At 38.4% G+C, this 25036-nt stretch overlaps 1 pseudogene across 1 annotated transcript; it reads left to right on the forward strand.

Annotated features, from left to right (window-relative positions):
* Positions 1 to 9848: 9848 nt before the first annotated feature.
* Positions 9849 to 12709, forward strand: LOC149181727 (ATP-dependent 6-phosphofructokinase 3 pseudogene; annotated as a pseudogene). Its single transcript, XR_016257028.1, has 2 exons — positions 9849 to 12052; positions 12493 to 12709. The product of XR_016257028.1 is annotated as an ATP-dependent 6-phosphofructokinase 3 pseudogene (transcript).
* Positions 12710 to 25036: the final 12327 nt, after the last annotated feature.

The following is a 25036-nucleotide window of genomic DNA, read 5'->3' on the forward strand; positions in this document are numbered from 1 at the left end:
TAGTCTCTGCATCCTCCCAGCTAGCAGATCCTAGGCTATACTTGTCCCATTGGACCTTAACCTGGTCCACCGTGCGACGTTTGAGCTGCGGAACTCTACGGTCCAATATGCGTAATGGTTCAACCACTACGGTTCCCATGTCTAAGAGATGCAATTCCCTCCAACCTAGTTTGTGAGATTCATTAGAAACATAATGTCATAAAATAGATACATGAAAAACATCATGAGTTTTATGCAAATGGGGTGGCAATACAAGATGATAGGCAACTGCTCCAATCTTCTCCTTGATCCTAAAAGGTCCTATGAACCTAGGTGACAACTTCGTCCCTTTCCCAAACCGAATGGTTCTTTTGTTGTGTCGGATACGGATAAAAACTTGGTTCCCTACTTCATAACTGCGATCACTCCTATGTGAATCAACATAACTCTTTTGTCTATCTTGAGCTTCCTTTAACCTTTGTCGAATTTGTTTTACCTATTCCTCCATTTCTTGAACTAATTCTGGCCCAACTATTACTCGGTCCTCCATCTTTTCCCAACTCAACGACGTCTTACATGGCCTTCCATATAGAGATTGACAAGGGGGCATCCCAATTGAACTATGGTAACTATTATTATAGGCAAAATCTACCAATGGTAAGTACATTTCCCACTGAGTCTGATTATCCATGATGTACATCCTAAGCATATCTTCCATAATATGATTTACTCTTTCAGTCTGCCCATCTGTTTCTGGACGATATGTAGTGCTCAGGTTCAAATAAGTCCCTAGTGCTGACTGCAAACTTGTCCGAAATCTAGATGTAAATTGAGATTCTCTATCAGAAATGATCTTTGTGGTTAACCCATGTAGTCGAATAACTTCACTTATAAAAAATCATGCCACATCAGTAAAATCGTAAGTGTATCTTACTGGAATGAAATGGGCACTTTTGGTCAATTTATCAACTATAACCAATATAACATTGTGCCTCTGGGACGTGAGTGGCAAAACCACAACAAAATCCATAGAAATTACCTCCCATTTAGACATAGGGATGTCATGTGGTTGTAGGAGTCTTTCTGGATGGCGATGATCAACCTTCACTCGTTTAAATTCAAGACATTTGGTGACAAACTGGACTATGTTGTGCTTCATGCCTGCCCAAAAGAAGAGTTTCTTCGTGTCCGCGTACATCTTCTTCACTCCAGGATGTGCATAATAGAGTGCTCTATGTGACTCTTCGAGGATGGTCCTTCTTATACCTCCTTCCTTAGGTATGTACATTCTCCCTTGAAATCTCAATAGTCCATTTGGTTCAAGGACATATCCCTCAAACTTTGGTTCTATCTGCTTCCCACTCTGGAGTTCTGAGATAACCTTTAGATACCAACTATCTTCAAAGAGTTTCTCCAACACACATTCCCTCAAATTTACCTTTAAGGCTACTAGGGAGAAGGTTCGTGGTCTCCTGCTTAGTGCATCAGCCACCACATTCTCCTTTCCCTTGATGTATGAGATCTCAAAATCATACTCACTCATGAATTCGCTCCACCGCCTTTGTCTAGCATTCAAATCCCTTTGAGTGAAGAGATGCTTCAGGCTTTGATGATCTGTTCTTAACTCAAATCTTCTCCCAATGAGGTAGTATCTCCACAGTTTCAAAGCTAACATCACTGCTTCTAATTCTAAGTCATGGGTAGCATACAACTATTCATGTTTCTTCAATTTTCTAGACGTGTAAGCTATTACTTCACCTTCTTGCATCAATACTGCACCCAATCCTTGCTTCAAAGCATCAGTGCAGATAGTGAAGTTTTTTTCCATGTCCCATACTTGAAGGATCGGTGCACTAGTTAATAACCTCTTTAGTTCATATGCCCATTCATACTTGACCCCCTTTCGCTGTAATGTGGTGATGGGTTTTGCAATCCTCGAAAACCCTTCCACAAACTTGCGATAATACCCTGCTAGCCCCATAAAACTACGCACCTCATGAGCATTTTTCGGTACTGGCCAATCCATTATGGCCTTCACCTTTTCTGGGTCAACTAAAATCCCTTCTCCTGAAATGATGTTCCCAAGGTAATGAACTTTCTTCTGAAAGAAGGAACATTTTGACAATTTTCCATACAATTGATTTTCCCTTAAGCAAGTCAATACAACCCTTAGGTGCTTTTCATGCTCCTTTTCATTCTTGGAATACACAAGAATGTCGTCCAGAAAGACTTGCACAAATTGGTCCAAATACTTCTTGAACACACCATTCATGAGGCTCATGAATACTGCTGGTGCATTGGTAAAACCAAATGGAACAACTACGAACTCGTAATGCCCAAACCGAGTTTGAAATGTGGTTTTTGAGATGTCCTCTTCCTTAATCCTCAATTGGTGGTATCCAGATCGTAGATCGATCTTTGAGAAAACCATTTCTTGCTTCATTTGATCAAATAGGTCATCTATTCGAGGTATCAGGTACCTATTCTTTATTTTGGCTCTATTCAAGTCCCTATAATCTATGCATAGCCGTAAGGAACCATCCTTCTTCTTGACAAAAATCACTGGTGCACCCCAAGGTGAAATACTAGGTCTGATAAATCCCAAGTCTAAGAGCTCTTTTAACTGCATCTGCAACTCACAAAGTTCTAGAGTTGTCATCCTATAGGGTGTCTTAGATATTGGTTCTGCACTAAGTTTTAGGTCGATTGTGAAATCAATCTCCCTTACAGGAGGTAATCCAGGCAATTCCTTAGGAAAAACATCCTTGAATTCTGGAAAATTGGGTGTTGATCTAGGGAGGGTCCCTTTTGGTCACTTACAGTCTTGACCACATATAGCTTGCAACCTTGTCGGAGACAACGTTTTACCTTCATCATGGATATGAATTGTAGTGACACTCCTCTCTTGATTCCAAAAATATCAATTGGCCTACCTTCATCATCTAAACAAATCACCTTCTTCTTGAAACAGTCTACCAAAGCTCGATGAGCTTCTAGCTAGTCCATTCCAATAATTACATCATACGTCCCCAATGTTGTGACGTATGCCTTCAACTTAGTTATACACACCTCGAGGTTTACCTGACATTGGTCAACACTAGGTCCTACTGCTTGTTTTATCCCATAAACCATCTTAACTTGCTTAAAGTCATCATGCTCATAGGCTACCAAGCCACATTTTTCTAATGCAACTGGTGAAATGAAACTATCTGTAGCACCTTAATCAAATAAAATTTTAACTTTTACTTTGTTTATCATACTTGAGGTTTCTACCATGACAGACTGGTGTTCAACTTGCTGGTTATCAACTGCTGCATAGATTCGATGGTGGCTACTTGCCCCCCCCCCCATTGGTGCTTTTCCTTTTCTACGGTTGTTACCGGTTTGTAACTCAGGGCAATCACGCTGGTAATGAGGTCCCCCACATCCCCAACAAGTGATGTGCGATAGACCTTGAACCGAATGTTGTGGAGTTCTTGGGAAAGAGTTCCTTCCCTTGGGACCCCTGCGCCTACTTGTTGCTCCTCGTGTATGACCTTGATTTGCATGCGCCCTTGAAGCTACGGGTGAAGTTGCACTAGTAACCATTGAAATCCCCACTGTCGGTGCTCCGGGTACAACCCTATTTCCATATGGTGGTGGCCTCAAACTTCCTCCCCTGGGGAAGGTATGAGGGGCCTTCTCCATAAACCTTGGTTGGCGTGGAAAAATGGTTTTGTTTCCACCCTTTAAGTCTAAGTGTTCTTCGAGCCTATTCCACAACTTCTATGTTATGAAACCAGCTCACAAAAATATAGAAAAGATAGATGAACGCCTTATAAATCAGCCTCTTTGAGGGGGAAACCTCCTTTACATTACACAAATGAACAATTCTTGGATGATACAAATGACAAGACCTCCTTTCTATATATAGGAGTCTAAGGCGTCATAATATAATCAGAGTCGACATAAGAATAATAATGCAAGGGCACAATAATGACAATAATGGGCTTCTATTGAGCACAATAATAACAATCTGGGGACTACTTGGGCACAATGATATAATAAGGGGGTTGTACTAATAACAATAAGGGGTTACACTAGTAGTATAGGGACCTAACATGCCCCTCTCCTTCAAAAAGTGTTATCCCCAACGCTTGAGTAGTTCTTGATGATTCTATATAAAATTCTTGTCCTCCCATGTGGAACCTTCAGCAGGTAAGTTCTTCCACTTGATGAGATACCCTGAATTTGATTGATTTTGTAGCTATCGGGTTCTTGTTTCTATAACTTCTTGAAGTTCCAATATGATTTTTCCTTCCTCATCAAGTTCTGAAAATATTGTTTGAACTGGGATCTTCTGCAACTTTTGAATGAGTGGCCACACTTCTTCATCCTTCTTCTATTCTTCCCTTGCTTCATTTATCCAATCTCGTTGGATAATAGAAATAGCACAAAATAATGCTTCCACATCCTCATCCTTTCTTGAGAGTGCATCTGCAACAAAATTTTTCTTCCCTTTTTTGTAGATGATTTCAAAGTCATAACCCAACATATTTGTGACCCATTTTTTTTGTTCTTCTAAAGATAATCTTTGTTCTGAAAAGTATTTAAGACTATCATGATCCATTTTTACCTTGAAGTGTCTTCCCATTAGGTAAGGTCACAATTTCTTAAGCTCATGTAGTATTGCCAACATTTCCTTCTCATAATTAGCTTGCTTGAGATGTAGCCATAAAAATACCCAATCGTTTACATCCAAAATTATTTCATTGCGATGTTGATCTACGTGTTGTTTCATTCGATTTTGCACCAAAGTGGCGTTATCCTTTAAAAGTTGGAGAACTTGTTGATGATGCTTGATGTGATCTTTCACTACTTGAATCTTTTTCTTCTTGATATGTCCTTTTATCTTGAGAGTTTGAGGAGTGGTAATTTCTTCCAATGCATTACAAGGTATGGTCGGATTCATTTCTTGATGCTCGATTTGATCTTTCACTTCTTGATCATTTTTCTTCTTGATATGTCCTTCTATCTTGATAGTTTGAGGAGTGGTAATTCTGGCCAATGCATTACAAGATATGGTTGGATTCATTTCTTCTTTCTCGATGTGATCTTTCACTTCTTGAACCTTTTTCTTCTTGATGTGTCCTTCTATCTTGAGAGTTTGAGGAGCGGTAATTCTTGCCAATGCTTTACAAGATATGGTTAGATTCATTTCATCTTTCTCTGGGGTTGGTTCTTGGTGTATATCCTCTTCTTTTGATGTTTCTTGATCTTTTTCTTCCCTCTCTTCATAATCTATGTAAAATAATTTCTTCTCAGCACACTTATGACTTTTAGTGCATTTGCTATCACAATTGTAACAAAGCCCTTTTTCTCTTTTTCCTTCCAATTGTTGTGGTGTCACCCTTGTAGGTTGTGGAAGGCTAGGAGAAACAACACTTCCATGTTTATAGTTGTGAGGGGTAGAATTCTTGCCATAATTTTTCTTTCCACTTTGTAACAAAGCTCTTTTGCTATTTTTTCTTCTAATTGTTGTGGTGTTGCTCTAAAGAAGGTGTTGCTCTTTGTATCCTCGTAATGTGCTATAATTTCCTCCATGAAAATTGACCACGTAACAAGTGGTTTACGAGAACAAAGCCCTTTATACCATAAAAATTGATCTTGTTCTAAATATGAAGATGCAATACATACCTTTTGTAACAGTGGTACTCCATGTAGATCAAAATATTTCTCCATTTGTAGTATTCAATTTACCAGATCCTTGCCATCAAACTTCCTCATCTCGATTTTTCTTGATTTTAGGAGCTCGATCTTGAAATGACTATAACTCTATACTTTCAGATCTTTAAGTTCTGAAATTTTGTTTTGTAATAGCCCTTTGAGTCCTCTTTTTAACTCCGCAAGTCTTATTGCAATTGGATTTTTGAAGAAAGATTTATTCCCAATCTCCTGCGATGACCTAATTATAGACCTTTTCAGAATAGCGAAAGTGTATGAAGTGCCACGTGTCATTTTTTTGACCTTTGGATCTGAAAAATATATACACGAAACTATAGTTCGTCCTCTTTCTGTAACTTCTTACGAAATTTCAATATGATGCTTAGAGAGACAGTTATGACGATTTTCCCACGGTGACCTGTTTGGAATGTAATTCGGTGTTCTGCAAAAACCCTAACTTCCTCAGACTATATCTCCAAAAATATAGCGAGACAAGATCTGAAATTTTGAGCCAAGGTTTAGACCGATTTCTTCTCAAATGGGTTTTTGTTTTAGCTTCTGAAACTTCGTAGAGAAATATTTATAGCGAAAATCCCACGATGACCTGTTTTAGCTTAAATTCTGGAGCTTGCAAAAACCCTAACTTCCTCAGATGATATCTCTGAACATATAGCGGGACAAGCTCTGGAGGTTTAACACGATTTCGTCTTAAATGGGTTTTTTTTCGCTTCTGAAACGTTGCAGCAAAAAAGTTATAGCGAAAATGCCACGATGGCCTATTTGGAGCAGCAAAACCCTAGAACCCAAAGCTCTGATACCAAATGTTATGAAACTAGCTCACAGAAAGATAGAAAAGATAGGTCAACACCTTAGAAATAAGCCTCTTCAAGGGGACAACCTCCTTTGATAATGATGATGATGATGATGGTGGTTAACGTCCACTGAGACCAAATTGGTCTATCGAACCTATAATTTTCTTAGTTTTTAATTATCTGGCTCCTCGTTTTTCTTGGCGAGATTGGTGTTGTAGCTTTCTTTTTTTTCTCTACGGTCTTCCAACTTCCTTTATCTTGCATCTCCTTCATCTCTTCTGGTTCTTGGGACATTGGTGTCTTAGCTTCGCGGTCTATTGTGTTCGTCCTTTTGAAGATAGTTGGAGAAGAAGTTTGGTCTAGGAGATCTGCTTCGCTGTTAAATGAAGATTTATTTTGTGTGGTATTCGAATCCTCATAACTGTTGATTTGTTGGGCGGGGCTTTCTCCCTGCTTGTCTTGAGAGTTGTTTCTTTCTTGCCCGATTTCTTGTGATTTAGAGTTTTCTCTAGAGTATTCTTCTTTGATGACAGTGTAGTGTTCTTTTTGTGCTCCTTCCCACCATGTAGATCTGTGGTGGTTTTTTCTAGCAGAATTTTTCTGGGAGGCTTTTGGACAATTTTTGGCTAGATGGCCTGTCTCAAAACAAGACCGACATTTGAAGAGGACACTTTCATAATCCAGTTTCTGTTTCCACACATAGTCTTTACTTATTAGGTTTATTTCAGCTGGGAATCCGGCGCTGAAGTCAATTTCCACTCAGATGCGTGCATAGGTGGTTCTGGCATATTCCTCTGTTTCTGGGCACCTGCAGTAAAATTTCCCAATTGCATTTCCAATGGCTTTTAGTGAGGAGAGATTCCAGAGATGCAAGGGTAGGCTTGGAAATCTCACCCAAACTGGTGTTGAGGTTATGACTGCTGTAGAGGGATCAAATGATGGGTTCCATGGCTTCATGAATAGGCCTGATTTTTCCCAAAACCAAGGGCCGGAATCTAGAATACATTGTCTGCTTTCAGGATTTTCAAAATCTACTATAAAGAAACCCCTAGCACAGGGGTAGATATTAATTTCATTAGAAATGACAGACATTACACAAATGAACAATTCTTGGATGATACAAATGACAAGACCTCCTTTCTATATATAGGAGTCTAAGGGGTCATAATATAATCAGAGATGACATAACAATAATAATGTAAGGGCACAATAATAACAATAGTGGGCTTCTATGGGGCATAATAATAACAATCTGGGGACTACATGGGCACAACGATATAATAAGGGGGTTGTACTAATAACAATAAGGGGTTACACTAGTAGTATAGGGACCTAACAAACTAGCTCACAAAAAGATAGAAAATATAGATGAACGCCTTATAAATTAGCCTCTTCGAGGGGGCAACCTCCTTTACATTACACAAATGAACAATTCTTGAATGATACAAATGACAAGACCTCCTTTCTATATATAGGAGTCTAAGGCATAATATAATCAGATACGACATAAGAATAATAATGTAAGGGCACAATAATGATAATAATGGGCTTCTATGGGGCACGATAATAACAATTTGGGGACTACTTGGGCACAGTGATATAATAAGGGGGTTGCACTAACAACAATAAAGGGTTACACTAGTAGTATAAGGACCTAACATTCTACAACTGAGGATGGTTTCCACATCTGCAACATTGCCCTAATCCTAGGGTTCAATCCATAAATAAAATGATCTGCTTGGCGCTGGTCAGTATCCATGTAGGAGACATACTTGACCAATTCCATGAATCTAATTTCATATTCTTCTACCGTACGATTTCCCTGTACCAAGGCATGGAAGGCTCCTACCTATTGTTCTTCATAATATGCTGGTAGGTACTTTTTCCTGAATCTCTCCTCAAATAACTCCCAAGTAACTGTGTCCGGAGTGAGGTGTAGTTGACGCTCTAAGTTACCCCACCAATTCAAAGCACTATCTTTGAGTTGGAATATTGCTATTTTAGCTTTTGAATTGGAATTATAATCCCTTAATGCAAAGCACCTTCTCATTCCTTCTAACCAGGGTTCTGCACGTTCATTGGCACGACCTCCAGCAAACTCTGGGAGCTTAATCTTTTGGAGCTCCCTAGTAATGTCCTCGATTGGAGGTCCTCTATCGGAGTCTCTTGATCCCTCGAGATTTCCTACCCCTAATGGAGGGTGCTCCACTTCCACTTCATTTGTTTGGTGCCCTTTTAAGGTCTCATTAATTGCTTCTAGGGAACGCAAGATGAGAGTCAGCTCCAGTGAAGATAATGGGTCATTTTTAGGAGGTCCTTGTGATGATCCTCCTTGACCTTGATTTCTTCGCATCCTCACCATTTTGAATTGTTCAAATATCTGTATGATACGTAAGACTTATTAGCACAACTTAGGGCCTTGTCAATCCTTACTCGGCTCACACATGTTTTGCATAATGCTAGATGCAAGTTTTCCTTTTGGTATACTTATAAACGACTATTTCTAATATTGAGATGATAACCGTGGGTCTACTAAATCCTCTCCCATTGCTATCTAAGCAAGTGCTACCACGCACTGCTAGTCACCCTCAAATATCTTTAGATATCCCTAAACAAATATCCTAAATCCATCTTAAATATTTTGAGCGTTCACATAAACATTAGCTTACCATTTTAATCACATTATTATACTAGGTGTCCTCTAGAAATTCCATTAACAATGTTAGATTATTTTTCAAAGTGGATGCCTAGCTGTCTCAGTCGACTGAATATTGACACTATTGTTAGATGTATATTATCCAATTAATGTATATAGAATGACTAGTGCTACATGCTTTAAGATAATAGTATTGTATATTGTATGCGATTCTAACATACAAATCTATTGTTGTTCACATTTGACAACTTTAATGTATTAAAATCTATTAAAAGAAAAGAGAAATATGTTTTGTGCAATGTAATGAACTCCATATTATATGAGTATATTTTAGAATATGAATGAGACCAATTACCAAATTCCTCTAGATACAAAGAGGAAAACATTAACATCCCAAAATCAAACTCCATTACCATGCCAATGCCATTGCATTATGTACTTTTTATCCTAAACTCTAACTAATTAAAACTTAGAAAATGTATAGTCTATAATGAACCTAACACTTGGAGGAAGCCATGGGCGTCTTTCACGAATGAGGACTCCCATTGGATCCAAATGAGGTTCTAAAGAAATGCATTTTATTAAATAATTTGTGAAGCAATAATGTGTACATACTCTAATATTTTTTTTTGTATTCAAATCTATAACCGAAAACACATATTCTTAATTATTACACCTAGAAAAACTAAAATCCAAACCCTTTGCAGAATAATCCTGCTTATTCATCTGTCATGCGATACTTTGTCAATCGTGAGTTGCAAAGGATAATGTTGTGCGATTGAACAGCCCAAAAGGAGTTCACTTTCGTGGGGCAGGTCCTCGAGAATGGATGAAGTGCGTGCTTGTGTGGTAACATGTGGTGGATTATGTCCGGGGCTGAATACTGTCATACGAGAAATTGTATGTGGATTATATAATATGTATGGAGTTCAAGAGATCATCGGGATTGAGGGAGGATACAAAGGGTTTTATGCTCGCAATGCCATTCCATTAACGCTGAAGACTGTGAATGATATTCACAAACATGGAGGCACTATTCTTGGCACTTCAAGGGGTGGTCCACATCAAAAATAGTTGACAGCATTCAAGACCGTGGTCAGGTTTATATAATTGGAGGGGATGGAATCCGAAGAGGAGCAGCTGTTATTTATGAGGAAATCCGGAAGCCTGGTTTGAAAGTTGCAGTTGTAGGAATCCCCAAAACTATTGACAACGATATTGCAAGGAAGCCCAATGGGCTATAAATGTAGCACATGTAGAAGCAGAGAGTGTTAAGAATGGCATAGGCCTTGTCAAGTTCATGGGTCGCTACAGTGGGTACATTGCCATGTATGCCACACTTGCAAGCTGGGATGTGGATTGTTGTCTAATACTGGAAGCACCATTTTACCTTGAAGGTGAAGGTGGCCTTTATGAATTTGTTGAAAAACGCTTGAAGGAAAATGGACACATGGTTATAGTTGTAGCTGAAGGCGCTGGACAGGAACTTGTTGCTGAGAGTGTGCAAAATATGGATTCACGTGATGCCTCAGGAAACCGGTTACTTCTTGATGTTGGCTTATGGCTCTCTGAAAACTCAAAGATTATCTGACTGGTCGAATACCCTATGCTTGCTGGGGTAGTCGTGTACCTTTGCTGAAGGAGTCGTGGGCACTTATCTATCTCTGCTGGGTATTATTTCAAAGAGAAATGGAAACGACATACTTGGAGTTGAGTCCCTTCTTCATTGGCTAGGTGTGAGGCATTCTTTCAGAGCAGAGACCAATATCTGGGCAAGACATTCAAACTAATGACAACTGGGAGAGTTTTCTGAGTTATTGGGAGCTGGCATAAAGTGTTGGGCCTGCGTACTATCTCCTGGTATCATATTTCTCAAGCCAAATACGAGACTGTCACCACAAATGGACTGAAATTGTTGTATGTACCTTTTCTAATGGGTGTCACTAAATATCAGAATTCAGGTCAAATGGTTCCCTTGGATGAAATTATAAGATTGAAAGAGAAGTATAAGTTCAGAGTATTGGTTGATGAAAGCAACTCATTTGGTGTGCTGGGTAAAATTGGAAGAGGTCTTACAGAACATTATGGAATTCCGATTCAAAAAGTTGATATTATAACTGCTGGTATGGGGTATGCTTTGGCAACTACTGGAGGCTTTTGTACAGGAAGTGCAAAAAGTTGTTGATCACCAACGTCTCCGTGGTGCAGGTTACTACTTTTCCGCATCCTTGCCACCTTGTCTAGCAAGTGTTGCAATTAGAGCAATTGATGTTTTGGAAGAAAGTCATGAGCTTCTTGTCAGATTACAAGAAAATGTTACTCTTCTATGGAACGGTTTGTCACAAGTACAGGGTCTAAAAGTTATGAGTAATGCCTTGTCACCGTTGGTCTTTCTACAACTGGAAAATACATTCGGTTCATTTAAGAGTGACTCAATGATGCTTCAGGAGATTGTTGATCATATGTTGGAGCTGGATTTGAATCAGATGTTTATATGGGGAATGTACTGATAGACATGTATGCTAAATGTGGGAATTTAGAGAATGCGCTCCAAATGTTTGACAAAATGTCTCAGAGAGATGTGGTTTCATGGACAGCAATGATAGCAGGAAGCGCAGTTAGTGAACCCAGAAAGTGTGTATCTATTGTTTGAATTATCCAAAAGGAAAAATAGCACGAAAAATTCTATTGGATACATAGATACGTTATACAAGCATCTACCCATGAGTTGTTAAATTTCTACTAGCAAAGAATTGCGTGTTGGAGTTAGGCGTGCTATGCGTTAGCAGACTAACATGCCATCATCGGTTTTATCTAGTCACAACATGCATCTTGGTGTCATTGCGACTGCATCACATGTTGTTTCAACTCGGACTATTTTTACCGTTTATTACAAACCTAGGTATGCTGTCTGAAAATTAGATGTGATTCTGTTTTATTACCGCAGTTGTCATCCTTGGGCACTTGCTAACAAGGGTGTGTGGAGTATTAATCTATTTAAATGCCATTCATAGTTCAGAGGTATAATTATTCTAGAGTTTTAAACAATTCAGTGAAAATTGATCTGGAAAATGTTTGATGTTGTCATGAGATAATAAGAGGATAGATGTGCCATGCTTTTAAGAGCTGATGAGTTCATATTACCAAATACTGAACCTGATGGGTATTTTCTCTTATCAGAAATAATATATGGTTCTAGTCCTTGCTTTTTTCGAGTTTGATGTGCTTAATATGAGCATCTTGCAGACTTAACGAGAAGATATTGTTTATGACTATATTTTGTTGCCATATATATTTTTTTATTTGGCTTGTCTGCAAGATAGTAATGGCTCTCTTTTGCAGGACAAGTCCGTCAGAGTTTATCATTCCTTATGATAAATACATGGAGGTAGTGAATAGCAGTCTCTCTGTTGGCATGAGGTTCAAGATGCGTTTTGAAGGAGAAGAGTCTCCTGAGCGGAGGTTTACTGGTACAATTATTGGCATGGGTGAGGTTGATAATGTGAGATGGCCAGATTCAAAGTGGAGATCACTTAAGGTCCAGTGGGATGAAACATCAGTGGTCCCTCGACCAGAGAGGGTTTCACCATGGGAAATTGAGACATTTGTAGCTTCATCTGCAGCACTTAATCCTTTGCCAGCACCAAGGACTAAGAAGCCTCGGCCCAATTTGGTGTCCTCATCTCAGGAATTAATGATACATGGATCGGTAGGCTACAACAATGGGGCCAATACCACGTGTGAGGCTCCATCATAGGGTCCTCTAACAAAAACTAAATTTCTCTAATTTTAAATACAATAAAACGGAAAATAACTTATTTCTAACTAAACATTTAATCGATGATAATTTACCATTAAAATTTATTTCTCACAATTAAATAGTAAGCATTTCATTTCAATCACTCACATGAGTAATCTATAAATAGAGGAATACTTGTTCTGATAGCCTAGTTGAGATGCCCCTGAGCTCCTGATCCTGTTGGGATACTCCTCTTGACTACCGATTGGATTTACCTCCCAGCCAACTAAGAAGTATTTCCTAGCCTAGGAAACCTCCACAGGTTCCCTAGCCTTCCGAGCCCAAGTCCAATCAGATGTAGTGTGTCCAAGTCAAACAAATACTCTCATTATCTCCCTTCTCTTTACTCCACCTTCCTCTCAAAACATAATCCTCCAAAACCACAAACAAAACCAAAACCAAGACCAACGATTCCTTCTCCTCCCATCATCCTTCCCCTTTTATGCCTCCCTCTCTTCTCCACCTCAACCACCTATTATTAATGTCATAACTACCCCCTAATCCTTACATTTGACTTATCTTCTCCCAAGTAAATTTGAGAGGACATTTTGGGGATGAGATATGAAAATATAATTTGGTAATTAATTGGTGAGGACCATGTCTTCTCCCAAGTAAATTTGAGAGGACATTTTGGGGATGAGATATGATTATATAATTTGGTAATTCATTGGAGAGGACCATATCTTCTCCCAAGTAAATTTGAGAGGACATTCTGGGGATGAGATATGAATATATAATTTGTTAATTAATTGGAGAGGACCATCTCTTCTCTCAAGTAAATTTGAGAGGACATTTTGGGGATGGGATATGGGTATTTAAATTGGAATAAATGGAAGGTGTTAGCGCTTGAAATTTCACCTCAGGCTGAAAAAGGTAAACCACAAGGCAACATCAAACCACTTAGCCTCGTAGCTAGCCCTACGGGGCGGGAGAGGGCTCTCTCCGGTCTATCTCGATAAAGATCTTCAATGGGCAAGATAACCAATAGGGTAACACTGATTTTAGGCTAGTAAACTGATCAAAAGGGTTGATTTGGGATTTTTAGGGTTTTTGGTGGCAAATTGAGGAGTGACAATTTTGGGCGCGGGGATAGGACATAGTTTCTGCAGGGGGTTCTTTTGGGCGAGGTAGGAGACAATATTGATGCCTTTGATTGAGGTGGATGATTAAGAATGACAGATGAGGAGCTAAGGAGAGCAAACAATAACTTTGAATTCTCCTTAAACAGTAGAAAACATTGAAATTAAACAAACTTAAAAGCAGAGCATGACAGTCATGAGTTCTACTTTAACACTTCATTTGTTTAATGTGCAGAAGGAAAAGAAAGGAAATGATTCACATAACACACTTACAAGTACATAGAGAAACACACCATCAATACATGTAACCACAAGAATCCCAAAAAGGACTGCAAAACCCTGGTCTTCCTTAGCCAAAAATTGCAGAGATACAGTGAATAATACAATGATAGCTTCTCCCTCAAGAGTCCAACCTTCCAACCCCTGAAAATGACTAAGAAAATACATAATATAGGCAAGCTAACACCTTTCCTTGCTTCTAGGGGTCGAGCTCATCCTTTTAGGAGCTGTTTCAACCAATTCTAAACTAAGCACTGAAAACTAGGCAGTCAAAACAACTTGCCTCTATAAACTAGGAAACCAATCCATTCATTTAATTTTCACCTATCTCATGAATGAATCTTCTAGAAGAGATACATAAGTGTAAAAGTGTCAAAAAATTACATTATTTACATCAAGGAGGATAACAATCCACTCCAAAAAGTCAAACATGGTCAAATCTGCGTTTTTCTGAGCTGTACAGTGAAATTTTGAGAAAATTGCCTGATAGGTCACGCGCCTTTGGGGGCACTTTTGGGGCACTTCCAGGTGTCCAAATTGGGCAAGAGTAGGCTTGTTGGAAAGGTTTGTGAGTCTACTTTCCAACCCAACTGGAATTTCTGAATTTGGTGGTCATTTGCCCCTCCAAAATTGCAATCTCCCAAGACTGCTTTCTGTGTCTAAAAAATGTGGCAGAAAGTCATTTTTTGCTTGTTTTTTGACCTTCTGGAGGCCCAAAACTTCATAAAATCTCTTGGCAATGGATGAGCATATGTAACTTTTCATGACAAATCTGGAAATGCTGAGTTTTTGCAAAATGAAGTTGCCAAGAGAAAGGGTCGCGCGGGGGGTGAGACCCGTTAAAAGGACAAAACCTGTAAATTGCCTGAAAAAACCAAAATTGACCCAAAATGTTCAAAATTTCTTGGGATTTGTGCTGTGACTGAGCTATTTAGTGCCTTGCTCCTTCAAGGAAGCCTCGGCCAAGATGTGGAGGGGATCGGGCCTTTTTCTCCTTTTTTGTGCCTTGGCCAACCGCCTTTGGAACATCTTCATCTTCGCCTTGCACACGTGCATCCGCGCCCAATAATGGTTCTTCATGTTTCTCAACAATTTCTTATCTTGGTTGGCCTTAGCCAACAGCCTCTCCAAGTGAGCATTGAGCTGGATAAGCATGGACTCTCGCTCAGCGGGCAATAGACAAAAATCTGAAGGGAAATACACCCGTCAAATGTCTCATGAATGCAGGTCTAATGAAAGGCTCAAACTGAACACTGTCCAACATCCTGCGCTTGTTCCACACCTCTCCGACATTCGGTATCCCTGTGGCTTGAGCGATCATCTCGGGTGTCAATGTAAAATTCACCCCAGCAAGGTTCACATGTCCATCATGCAAATGCAAAACAAACAAGCGAGCCAACTCCCTGTGATGCTGAATCCGAGAGATCCTCTCGCAAAACTCATGACAAGACATATAACGGAAACATGATACTGCCATCGGACAAGCCTGCAAATTGGTCAAAGAGGTGGGCTCCTCTCTCCTATGATGACCGCCCTTTCCACCCTTGTGAGGCCTCCTCTGTTCCTCAAACTCTGAAGCTGATGCATGGTCATCACTTTGCTCATAACTGGTTTCGGTTTCTGACATTGTTTTAGGAGCAAAGTGACTGAAATGTACTGCTGTTTTTGCTTTATAAACTGCTGATTAAAATGCTGTTTCAAGGGGACAAGGAGAACAAGGGGAATGTTAGGGGAGGGATACTTTAAAGGGAAAATGGGAATAATAATATATAAAACAGGGATTTTAGGGAAAAATCATAGCAAAATCATTGCATATGCATCATTATATAAATTTATTTACATGGATATTATGAGAGGTAGAGTTAGGGTTTGATCTTTATTTTTTAGGGAAGAGGGGTAGAGTTTAGGTTTCTTTCACAAATTTGGAAGGGAAATTTACATGGAATGACAAGGAATAAGAAATGGGAAATGGGGAGAGAATGATAACAAGGGGATACCTTAAAACAACATATAAACCCTAGCCATTTTTACAACTTTAAACCAAAGCAAAGTGGAGCTTTTCATTTGCAAATGAAGGCCTTTGAGAATGCAATCATGATTTCCTTTAACCATGGCAAGCAAGAATTGTTTAAGATTGAGGGCCTACCTTACGAAGTTTGGCGATTTGTGGCTCCTTGGGGAATTTGCAGGCAGTTTTACAAAGAGGGCGCTGACGGGTCGCGCGCCTCACCCAACGGGTCGCGCCCGTTATAATTTTGCACTGGCGGAGGGCGCTCAACGGGTCGCGCGCCACTGACGGGTCGCGCGCCTGTCCAGCTCACAAATTTCGCCCAATCTCTCTTGCAATCACTTGCTCTATGATTTAGATGCACAATGAGGCTCGATGGAGGGAGATTGGGACTTTTATAACCTTATTTGAATTAATTTCATGCCCAAACCCACTTTACAATGTTTTTCCTTGACACTTTATAAACTTGACTTTTTGGTTTCCTTTTGTCCTGAAATTGACTGATTTGATGCTTTTCTTTGATGATTTTTGCAGGGATAGGCTCTGAGGGATCTTGGCAAGGGAGCCAGGGTTATATGCTGTCCTTTGAATCATTTTGAATTTTACAAAATTTACAAAATTTTTGAGAAATGACTTTGGCTTTAAAAACAGGGTTTTTAAATCCAAAGTGAAAATTAACTGTACAAGATAGAATCTTTTGAAAAAACACTTTAAAAAATCATCCCTTTGGCTTGCTGGGTACTTATTGACCTTCAGAGGCATGACCTTGAAGACAAACTTGACCAGAACCCTATACCTAAGACTTTGACCTCAAGACAAGACAAACAACTTTGAAAAAGTTTAATGACTAAAACAACCTGATCCAGCAGTGCCAAGAGGGGAATAAAATACCAGCTCCCCCATCAGGGTTATGGCATGCCTAATGGAATGCAAGACACTGATGAGACACCTACTTATGCACATGCAAAGAGCTTTGATCGCTGATGGAGGGCTACTAGACCGACTCTAACAGAAGGAACCATATCTAATCAAAATTTAAATTTGAGGAGGTAAGTTGGGAATTGAATAATAACAAAATTTATATCAGTAATAAATTTATAGTTTCACCAATGTAGGTATGTACCAATATTTCTTGATAATTATAAGTCAATATTTTAAGGAAATTAAACACTAGTAAAATTTGCATGATAAGATTAAGTAGAGCATTACAAAAAATAGTTTATCTCCCTAGGTTAAGAGGGAGTCTGGATAAAGAAAAGAGTATATCTCCCAAGTTGAGAGGGAGGGCATATTATAGTCATGATGGATACCTTGAAGTAGAAATTGGAGAATGTATATTGGGGTAAGAAGGAAAGTAGGATCCGATTATAAAAGATGTTGATGCATGTGAAGTAGGAAAGGAAATTGTATGGTTGAGGAAACTTTTGTCAAGATTTGTTTGGGAAGCCTCTAAGTCCTACTGTGATAAATTGTGAAGCAACATCAAGATGTCTGAAGACCCCGAAGGTTTGTGTTTACTTATGTATTTGAAAGTTTGTTACTGATTGGGGTTGTGATTGTTCAATAAAATCTCTCGAAGTTTTGGAAGCATGCTTGATGTTACCGATCTGTTTGATCAGGATAGATTTGATGTGTTGAGGCATTATGTGTAATACAAAATGCATTGGAGGACATTTGGTTGACATGTGTGTTGATGTCTAGTTCCCAAAGTAGGGAGGGTGGCGTTGATCATAGAGCTCTGACCTTGCATCACACACCTAGTTCATTGGGTTGATGGTTAGCAAGTAAGCATGATTGTACCTAGAGAGGATGGAAGCTTTAGTCCATCTTAGTCCCACCCAGATAGATTTCCCTGGTCAGGAATCTATTTCGTGGCACCGTGTGTGCCTAAAATCTTCATGGTTCATGTGTTTTGAGATATTCCATGTACTTGTATATGTGTAACTATGAATACCTCCCTAGTTAAGAGGGAGTGTTGAAGAATATAACTAGGTTCGGTCTTCATAAATTGTATTTGAGTCATAATGAAATGTATTTATCAAAAGAAAGAAAATAATTTTTTATTATGACTTATTAAAGCATGGGTTTCATGCTTAGGTCATCAATTTATAGGTCAAACTCCCGATTGAGGACTTCTAGGTTTTATATTGAGTCATTAGAGTCATTTTTTATTTTGTGAGACCCTTCTTGGGCTTTTGAATAATATAAAAGTAATTTTATTGAGTCAAATAATTCATTTGTCACCTCCACACCAAGTTGGCCCTCACCTGATCAAGTCGACCGACATCAAAGTAATTAGACCCACAAAAGAGGCTATAAATAAGGGTAGTTCGATTCATTTGAAGTATCATACACACAAGTTCGATATCTAAGAGAATGAAGAAGAAGAATACGAAATTGCAGAAGAAATAGAAGGAGATTTGCTGGAGAAGGAAATCAATTTTTTTGGGTTGTCCCTCACTCACACATGTGAATTTACTGGGCTATTTGTTGTAAGGTTGAAGTGCTACATCAAGGTCAAGTGTCTGCTACTGCATCTAGCTCGAAATTTGTTGTTGCTTCTAGGTCGAAGTGATGCTACTACTAGGTCGAAGTTGCTACTGCTTCAAGATCGAAGTTCTGCTACTGCAAGATCGAAGTTCTTGGTCGAAGTTGCTGCTAAAGGGAAGGGATGACTTGGTGATTGGAGGAAGTTTGTGTCTAGGTCAAGGAGTCTTGGATCATCTCATGAAACTATTAAAGGGAGAGTTGTTGACTGGGTTTTCCCCTAAATAGGTGTTTTTCCCTAGCTGTTTGCCTACATTTCGTGTCTTTGATCTCATGTTATGATTTTGGTAATTGCTTGATGAATTAAGATAAAATAAGAACACAAGTTAGTAAGAACATAAGAATATCACAAGTAATTATCAACATAAAGAAAACCTTTCTTCCTTTCTGATTTTGTAACACTCGGTAGCCTAGTGAGGTTTGAACACATGCCACCTTACTAACGAAACCCTTTCTCAATCGGTTGTGCTACTGGGACTCGACTTAGTTTCGTATGATTTATTAAAGGCTCTCATACTAATTCTAATTAATCAATAAATTTTGTATAATGCCCAGGGGAATTCACAATGTGGGAACTCACGGACATAAACCCATCAATTCCTTGTGCAAGCAGACAAGTTAACTGTTTTTTCTTCATTCATTACTACATGGTTAAAGTACCAAATGGTTGTGCACCAAGCAAGTCTCTTTTGTTGTCATCTTGTTCTCTGTCCTTCATGCTCATATTAGAAGCAATAGGCACAATTGCAGACATTACCATATGTACTCCTGCCAATTATCCTTTACTAAATTAATTTTCTCTGACATGAGATTATGGTCTTGTAGAAATTGGAGTTGCGCTTATTGTCATGTGTAGCAAGTAATTGTTCAAATGATGTGATTGTTGAATATTATTTCTGAATGCTACACAATAAGAAGTAGCAAACATTGATAATTTCGAAACAAGATTTTCTTAGCAAATATTAATTCAAATTATCCCATGCGAGTCTGATCATTATCCTCCATTTAAAAATTGCAGACAAAACAGAATCTACATTTACCATAACTATAACTAGTTTCACTACACTATAGTGTTGCTTCAACTTATAACAATAGAAAAGTATCTAATATTTTCTTTTAAGAGCCTTTTTTGTACTTTTACCTTAATATTTGTTGTAGATATGTTGTGAGTAGCTTTCTCCATCTTAAAATATTAGATCTTGCCTACGGAAGAACTCAACCCTTGAGCTATGTCACCCTATGATCAACTTATCCCTTCATTGAAGGATTACTTTAATTCATGTGGCTTGGCCAACATATAAGAAAAAATGCTTAACGATGTCCATAACTAGTTCCTTAATGGAAACTATATCTCTTCCCTCTCCTAGAGGGCCCTGAACTTTGCATATTTGCTTTGATGATTTGGATTTACATTGATGTGCATGAATATATGTCGTAGCTTATGCTAAATTTCTATTGTCTCCTCCATTTGCTCCTCATGCATCTATTAATATTATGTATAGGTTTCTCACAATCATCATAAGCTACAATGGTTACAAAGAGTACCATAATTTGATTACATGAGCTTCATTCATGTTGCTTTGTCGTTGTCTTACTTTCATGGTATGAAGATTAGTGTTGCATGAATTGTCCCCCCCAATACGCATTGTGTGAAACCGTGAGCGAAGCATGCTCAAAATTGCTCTTTAGGTTGGATTTGCATGGTTCTTGGAATTTTGGAACCATTGTGTGAGGAACAATGCTTCCTAGACATTCCCAAGGTGCTCCCTAGATGCTCCCTAATGTTAGTGTAATGTCCCCAACCGGTTAGGATAAAAAAGACGTGTTGTGCTAGCCTAATAAGTTCTCGTAGGATAAGGTGGGGAATTTTTTTAATAAGAGAACATGATTCATCTGGGACAACATTATAACTACTTAAGGGGTGAAAATGGGGACATATCTTAGGTTAATGAAAAATCACTTTAATTTTATAAAGTGAAAAAGTTCTTAAAATGACTTAATAAAATAAAAAAAGTAGAATGACAACAAAAATAACAGCTTAATTATAAAAGGAGAAAAGTGAAGAGTCTCTCATTATTCTATCACTTGCATTTTGAGAAAAGAAGCTCTTAAAGAGTTTTTAGAGAGAGACGTAGAGTTTGAGAAACCTTAGTTGCCATTGCTAGATTTAGTGTTGAAACTAGACACCTTAGTTGGATTAGAAAGTGAAATCTTTTAGATTTCATAAGTTTGTTAGGCAAAGAAGATCTACATAAGAAAATAGAAGAGAAAAGCTAAAATATTGATTAGGCAGTTAAGACCTAGTTCCCATCATCTAAGGTGTGAAACCGAGAGATGGGTGACCCCTAAAGAAGAGTGGGAAGAAAGAACTTGCATTTTTTGCAACACAGGGGCGCGATAGAAACAAAGTGGAAAAGAGCATGGTTGTACAATGGTAAAGCGATTATTGCAATGTTTGGGCCTCATGACAAAGCAGGGCAACAATTTGGCAGTAAAGAAAAAATAGTTAATTCTATAATAGGGAGGAAAACAACATGATCAACATGGATGAAAAGGGGTGAAGACTCAAATTTGAGTCTTGTGTGCCAAACCGCGTAGCAATCAAATCCTACCTAGGTCTACCTAAGTCTAGTTTGTTGGAACTGTAGAGGTTACCCTTGGAGGAGGGGACCTAGGATAGGGCCTATTGCAGAAGGTAGAGACATAATTTGTCTCATAGAAACTCATGAACATGATGGTTGTAAAACTCCTATGTTTGATGGTTATTTGAAATTAGCAATTTGGAACGAGGCAGCAGAAAATGGCAAAGGGTATGGAGGAATACTGGTTTTAGTGAAAGAAAAAGAAGGTTGTCACATACAGTTTGTGAAAGAAGATACAAATAAACAATATTTATGGTTCAAAATAATAGAGAATGAGAACCACATAAGAATTGCAACATGCTATTTTGCACCTCAAGTCTCAAAAACTTACAAAAATAAGGGGTTAGATAGCAAAGACCCATATGCAACTTTAAAGCAAGATATTGTTGTATATTCTCAACAGGGAGAAGTTATTTTAGTGGGAGATTTCAATGCTAGAACAACAAATCAACAAGCTAGTATTTTTTGTTGCAAAGAGGATCACAATCCTATTTGGCTCATTGAAGAGGAGAATCCCCAATGGTTGAGATGTTCAGAAGATGACAAAGTTAGCAATCATTTTGGAGAGGAGTTGCTCACATTGTGTGGTGCTTTCAACTTAATTATCTGCAATGGTCTAGATAAATGGAAAAGGTCTGGGAAGTTCACTTGCAACACATACAATGGGGCAAGTGTTGTTGACTATGTTATTTGTTCACAAAGCTTGATAGAAAGGATAAATGAAGTTAAGATTGAAGAGCATATGTGGGAATTAAAATCAGACCATAACCTAATGTATATAAAGTTATCTTGGTTAGAAGAAGTACATCATAGGAGGAAAACCCAATGTTCTCAACAATTGATATCAAGGGGCAAAATTCTTCTAACACAAGAAAATTGCACTATCTTCAAAACAATGTTGGAGAGATCAATTCAGAAGGGGAAGAGTGGTTCCCAAAGCCTCAATAGTCATGAGTTAACAAATATAATTCAGAGTGCACTTGAGAAGTGCAAAAGAGCAAAAAATAGGAAATATGAATCAAATTGTTTTCCTATAAATGCTTGGTTTGATGAGGAATGCAAAATGGAAAGGAAAACCTTGAAAAAGTCAGGCGAGGAGAAGATGAATGTAAAGTTATATAAACAAATGTTAAAAAAGGAAAAAAGATGAGTTCATGCAAACAAGGCAAGAATAGTTAGTATATCTAGGCAAGAATCACCCAAAGCGCTTTTGGCAGGAACTTCAACCAAGGAAGAAGCAAATTGAAAAGAATATTACAACCAATCAATGGTTTGACTATGCAAGACAGACAACTCTATGCAAAAGAATCAGAAGAGGAGCCTCCTCCCAGGATCAACACAACTACAAAGCTTTTCACATTGCAGGAAGCAGAGACAGGAATTAAGAAGTTGAAAATAGGAAAGGCAAAGGACTTGGTGGAACTTCAAGCAAAATATCTAAAGTGGGGAATGAACATTCTTGCACCACACATCATGGAAATATTCAACAATGTCATTCAGCAAGGATTTCTAAGAGATTGGACAACTAGTCTAGCAATACCCCTTTTTAAAAGTGGAGACATTAATAATCCTTCCAACTATAGAACCATTATGATCAATCCTTTGTTTGCAAAGCTCTTCAACAGCATGGTGGAAAATAGAATTAGTAAGTGGGCGGAAGTCAAAGAAAAGAGGGCAAAAGGGCAAGCAGGTTTTAGGCCGAAACATTCTATAGTAGATCATGGTATCACATTGAGACACATTATTGAAAAGGTTTGGGAGGGCAAAGAAGAAGTATTTTGCTGCTTTGTTGACTTCAAAAAGGCATTTGACATGGTCCCTAGAGATAAGTTGTGGAGTAGAATGGAAGAACTTGAAATTCCTTTGCATTATAGAGTTGTTGTCCATAGGCTTTATGAAGAGGTGAAAGTCAAAATTAGAACTTCAGCAGGCATTTCAGAAAGCTTTAGAAGTGACATCGGAGTCAAGCAAGGCTGCCCTTTATCCCCTACTCTTTTTGGTTTATATATTGATAAATTGGAAGAGTGGTTAAATTTGCAAGGTGGGGATGGTGTTCGGTTGGGGGAGTTTGTGATAAAGCTTATTTTATATGTTGATGACCTTGTATTGATTGCTAAATCGGCCCAGGGATTGCAGATGCACCTTTATGCCCTTGAGCAATTTTGTAAAGCAGTGGGGATGCAGGTCAATACCAGCAAGACCAAAATCATGATTTTCTCAAATAAAAATAATAAGAGCCAGCATACGTTCTTCTTTGAAGGCAACATTCTTGAAGAAGTAAATGAATACAAGTACCTCGGGATTGATTTCAACAACAAGCTTAATTGGGAGCACTGCAAAAAGAAGAGAATTTTAGGAGGGTGGAAAGCATTATATGCTCTTCAAAACAGATGTAGAGAGGCAGAGTTATGGGATTGGAAAACAAGTAAAGTGCTTTTTGGGCTCCTAGTTTGTCTAGTGATATTATATGGGTGTGAATTGTGGGCTAGCAACATCTCTGTCTCAAAATGGAAGCAGTTTGAGAAAATCCAAAAACGCTTGATCATGAGCAAGTTTAAAATAAAAAGTTCGGTTTCTTATGAGGTAATGTTGAGTGAAATAGGTGTAACTTCCATCGAAGCAATTGTTATGTTGCATCTCATAAGGTATATTCAGGGAATTGAGCAAATGGGAGAAGGTAGATGGCCTAAAGTTATCTTCAATGACGGAATGAGTGAAAGAAAGAAATCATGATGAGACAAAACAACAAATGGATGCAAAAATGGAATATTTACCTCAATGATTGTCCCACAAATAACAAGGATTTAAAGAGTTATGTTATGGAGAAGTTTCGTAAGAATATATGGGGAAAAGAGTTGGGTAGAAAGAAGTACTATGTTCAAGAATTCAACCCCACATGTGATCTCCAACAAAAAGAGTACATCGGAGCTAGTGTTTCATGGAGAGCAAATGTTAGGCCCCTATACTACTAGTGTAACCCCTTATTGTTATTAGTACAACCCCCTTATTATATTGATGTACCCATGTAGTGCCCATATTGTTACTATTGTGCCCCATAGAAGCCCACTATTGTTATTATTATTCCCTTACATTATTATTGTTATGTCGGCTCTGATTATATTATGACCCCTTAGACTCCTATATATAGAAAGGAGGTATTTTCATTTGTATCATCCAATAATTGTTCATTTATGTAATGTAAAGGAGGTTTCCCCCTCGAAAAGGCTGAATTCTAAGGCGTTGATCTATCTTTTCTATCTTTTTGTGAGTTGGTTTCATAACATTTGGTATCAGAGCTTTGGATTCTAGGGTTTCGTTGCTCCTAATCGATCATCATGGCATTTTCACTATAACTTTGTTTTTGCGACATTTCAGAAGCGAAAAAAAAAAAACCCATTTGAGACGAAATCACACTGAACCTCGGGACCGAATTTCAGAGCTTTTTGCACTATATTTGTGAGATATGATTTGAGGAAGTTGGTCTTTTTACAGACTCCTAAATTACATTGCAAACAGGTGACCTGGGGAAAAT

Source organism: Pinus tabuliformis, chromosome 3_2 (assembly GCF_031772625.1).
Source record: "Pinus tabuliformis cultivar Carrire ecotype Pingquan chromosome 3_2, CPIR1, whole genome shotgun sequence".
Lineage (NCBI taxonomy): Eukaryota > Viridiplantae > Streptophyta > Pinopsida > Pinales > Pinaceae > Pinus > Pinus tabuliformis.